Here is a 4838-nt window from a genome sequence, read left to right as displayed (position 1 = left end):
TTAATTATTGGTATTTGCTCCAGGATTTTTTAAAAATATTTTTTAGTTGTTCCCTCTGAAGGAACTGAATGAAAAGTGTGAAAGGGGTGTGGAACGTATGCAAATGACCATCTAAGGTATGCAAAGTGCAGAGCTGTGAATGAAATGTTTCCCAGTTAGGACAATCCCTGATATTAACACAGGGCCACATCTAGGAGAGGACTGGCCAGTCCCAGAGGACTTCTTGGTCCTCTGCTGTGGTTCCTCAGAAGGACTGAGCAGGACCATGAGGAAAGGCACAAGAAGCCAAATGCAAACTCTTTTCCTATATAAACAGGGGGAAAATGAAAAACTATACTAAGTAGAAAGGCTTAAATTTTGCATGAAAGATTTTACATTTGAAGAATAAAAATCTAACTTGAAAGGTCAGTTTTCTCCCACTAGTGCTGGATGGCCTGATTGCCTAAGGATACAAGAACCAGCATAAAACACATTTTTATTATCTGTTGAAAACCATTTCCACCACTATAAAAGTCCTGTTTTCACTCTGTGAATGTTTAGAGTCCCTTATAACTTTTAATGTCCAAGTGTAATTTTTGTCTTTTACCATCCATTGTGTTTACTTGTAGATTTATAGGCACATTCTAGTTACTAGCTATGAAGGAAATCATGCAACCAATGTTTCTTTGGCTCTGGCTTACTTCACTTATTGTAATTTTTTTCCAAGTCTTTCCATTTCCTTATGAATGGGTCAATATCATTCTTTCTGTTGGAAGCATAGAATTCCATTTTATTCATATATATATATATATATATATATCACATTTTCTTGATCCATTCATCCACTGAGGGGCAACTGGGTTAATTTCATATCTTGAATATAGTAAACAATGCTGCAACGAACATGGTTGTGCTGGGAGCTTAGTGTGGCCTGGTTTGTAGTCAATTGAATAAATGCCCAGGCTTGAATTTGCTGAATCATAGGGAAACTCTATATTTAGCCTTTGAGGAACCTCCATAATGCTTTCCATAATGGTTGAATTAGCTTACATTCCCACCAACAGTGCAGTAGTGTTCTCTTTTGGCCACATTCCTGCCAGCATCTGTTGTTATTAGTTTTCTTGATAATGGGCATTCCAAGTAGGGTGAGGTGGAATCTCAGTGCTGTTTTGATTTGTGTTTCTTTTATGTCCAGAGATGTTGAACTTTTCTTCATGTGTCTATTGGCCATTCTTACTTCTTTTATTGAGAAGTCTCTCAAGTCTTCAGCCCATTTATTAATGGGGTGGTTGGTACTTTGAGGGTTTTTTAGGGGGTTAATTTTTTGAGATATAAGAATATTCTCTGATGCAGCTGAAATTTTCTTAAAAGAGACTTGGACACAACAAATCAAAGAAAGGTTGGACAAATGGGGTTGCATGAAATTGCAGAGCTTCTGCATGGCAAAGGACATAGCTAGCAAGATCAATAGAAAGCCCAAAGATTGGGAGAAGATCTTCACTAGCCATAACAGACAAGGGTCTCAGATTTAAAATATACCTGGAAATCAGAAAATTAAATTCCCCAACAACAAATCCTCAAAGAAACAACTGCCCAATAAATAAGTGGGCTAAAGACTTAAAGAGAAATTTCTCTGAAGAGGAAAGAAGGATGGCCAACCTCCCTAGCCATGAAAGAAATGCAAATCAAAACAACATTGAGATACCACCTCACCCCAGTTGGAATGGCTATAATCAAGAACTCTAATAACAACAGATGCTGTAGGGGATATGGACAGAAGGGAACGTTAGTTCATTGTTGGTAGAAGTGTAAACTTGTTCAACCACTTTGGAAAGCAGTATGGAGGTTCCTCAAAAGACTTCACATAGACCTCCCCTATGATCCAGCAATGTCACTTTTGAGCATTTACCCAAATGATCACAAACAAGACCACACTAAAGCTACCAGCACAACTATGTTTATTGCAGCATTATTTACCATAGCTAAGATATGGAACCATCCCAGATGCCCCTCAGTAGATGAAGGGATCAAGAAAATGTGATATATATACACAATGGAATTCTATTTCTCCATCAGAAAGAATGACATTGCCCTATCTGTTAGAAAATGGAAAGACTTGGAAAAAATTAATTATATTAAGTAAAGTAAGCTAGGCCCAAAGAAGTTCCCATGGTTTCCCTTATTTGCAATAACTAGTATATGTCTGAGACAAGCAGAAACGGTTAGATAAGTTAATGTTAGGTGAAATGAACCCCAAGATAAGGACTCAAATGTTTATTTTTCTTTCTTGTGATTGTTTCTAACCTATCTATACGATGATTTCTTTGTTGCTTTGTATGCCCCTCCCCAATGGCATAACTCCTGTTTTCACTGTATTTGATGTTGGTATAATTTGTGGAGGTGAAGGGAAAAAACAAATTGTTTAAATAGGGATACAGGTGGACCCATTGCAACAATGAGATGTACAAGACGTTATGTCGAAAAACAAACTTTACAACTTTGCTGGGGGGTGGGAGAGGGGGAAAGATGGAAGGGATGGGAAGGGGAAACAAAGGAAGAGGCAACAATGCTTGATAAGAAATGTACTCACTACCTTGCTCATGTAATTGTTACCCCTCTGTATGGTATTTCCACAATAATAAAAGAAAAAAGAATATTGTCTGATGCATAGCTGGTAAAAAAAAAAATACCTTCTTTGATTCTGTGAGCTATTTTTCATTGTGAAAATACCGTATAGAGGGGTTACAATTACCTGGGCAAGATAATGAGTACATTTCTTATCAAGCATTGTTGACTCCTCCTTTGTTTCCCCTTCCCATCCCTTTCCATCTCCCCCCTCCCAACCTTCCTACCCCCCCCCAACCAGCCAAAGTTGTAAAGTTCATTTTTGACATAACGACTTGTACATCTCATTGTTGCAATGGGTCCACCTGTATCCTTGTTTAAACAATTTGTTTTTTCCTTCCCCTCCACAAATTATACCAACATCAAACATAGTGAAAGCAGGGCTTATACCCTGGGGGAGATACATACAAAGCAACAAAGAAATCTTCTTATAAATACTTATCTTGGGGTTCATTTCACCTAACATCAACTTATCTGACCTTTTCTGCTTGTCTCAGAAGACATATACTAGTTATTGCAAATAAGGGAAACCATGGGACCTATGTTTCTTTGGGCCTAGCTTACTTCACATAATATAATATTTTCCAAATAGTTCCATTTCCTAACAGATTGGGCAATGCCATTCTTTCTGATGGAGAAATAGAATTCCATTGTATATATATATATATATACAACATTTTCTTGATTCCTTCATCTACTGAGGGGCATCTGGGTTGGTTCCATATCTTAGCTATGGTAAATAATGCTGCAATAAACCTAGTTGTGCTGGTAGCTTTAGTATGGTCTTGTTTGTGATCATTTGGGTAAATACCCAAAAGTGGCATTGCTGGGTTATAGGGGAGCTCTATGTGTAGTCTTTTGAGGAACTTCCATACTACTTTCCAAAGTGGTTGAACAAGTTTGCACTCCCACCAACAATGCAGTAAGGTTCCCTATTTTTCTTGATAGCTATATCCTTTGCCATGTAGAAAATCTTCTGTTTGATGCAATCCCATTTATCTAGTCTTTTTGATATGTTGTGATTCTGGATCTTCATTTAGGAAGTTTAGACCTGTTCCTAGCAGCCCTACTATTTCCCTATCCTTTCCTATATTATTTTCATGGTATGTGGCCTTATATCTCTGTTGTCACTTTTTAAAAAAATGTCTGCACCTTTTGTCTTATATGTAAGTTTATTGGTTTGGGGAGGGAAAGCGGGAGCATAGATATGTGATCAAATGCAACAGTCATACTTACTAGACACTGTTGAAAAAAAGCTGTGCAACTGTAGGGGAGAAGGGTAGGGACAGAAAAAAACTGTGAGAAAATTAGAGAAGAGGTGACACTGTTCAAAAATAAATGTACTTATTAAGTGACCCCTCTGTAATCACCTTTACAATAAAAGTGTGTGTGTGTGTGTGTGTGTGTGTGTGTGTGTGTGTGTGTGTGTGTGTGTGTGTGTGTGTGTGTGTGTAAGTCCTGTTTTCTCCACTCAGTCTCACAGTGACCACAAAGTCAATATTCATTTAGTCTGCTGGGTGGCGCCAGACCTCCACATAACTAGGATTCCAGCAGCATCAAACATTTGCAAAAACCCAAATGAATAAGTACAGTGTATGTGTGTGTGTGTGTGTGTGTGTGTGTGTGTGTGTGTGTGTGTGTGTGTGTGCATGTGTGTGTGTGTATTTCTGACCCTTCTTCTATATTTAAATTTTCTGTAGCAAAATCCAAGTAAAGATGCCAGTAAGAACAAAATACAAAAATACATCCCATGTGAATACATTGATTTACCATGACTTTTTTGGTTTAATTTTATGTGTACCAACAGCAGAAACAAATGCCCCCACCCCTATGACTTCTTTTCCAGGGAAAGAGGCAGACATGAGCATATGTGTCAAAATACCCTGGGCATTGTTTTTGCTGATGTGCTTGTAGACAATTGAGATTACCTTGCCTTTGTCATATTAGCAGCTTAGTTTTGCACTATGGCTCTTGGTGGCACATTCCTCACCCACCCAAAGTGCCTCAATGCTGCATTTGGCTATGACATTCTCCTCCATGCTTATCTGGGGAGCTAGAGTCTCACAGTCCTGTTGTATGACTTTAAAGACCTTCTACACAAATAGCTATTTTGTTGAAGGGACAACTCAGAAAACTTTAAGTGTTTGGTTCTCTGGTGGAGACTGTTCATCATCATCCAAATCCATACCACCTTGACTGTAATAGAATTCAGAGGGGGTCTGACTATAATTCCC

Source organism: Dipodomys merriami, unplaced genomic scaffold, assembly GCF_024711535.1.
Source record: "Dipodomys merriami isolate MVZ:Mamm:240054 unplaced genomic scaffold, mDipMer1.0.p SCAF_40, whole genome shotgun sequence".
NCBI lineage: Eukaryota > Metazoa > Chordata > Mammalia > Rodentia > Heteromyidae > Dipodomys > Dipodomys merriami.
This window is presented reverse-complemented; position numbering follows the sequence as displayed.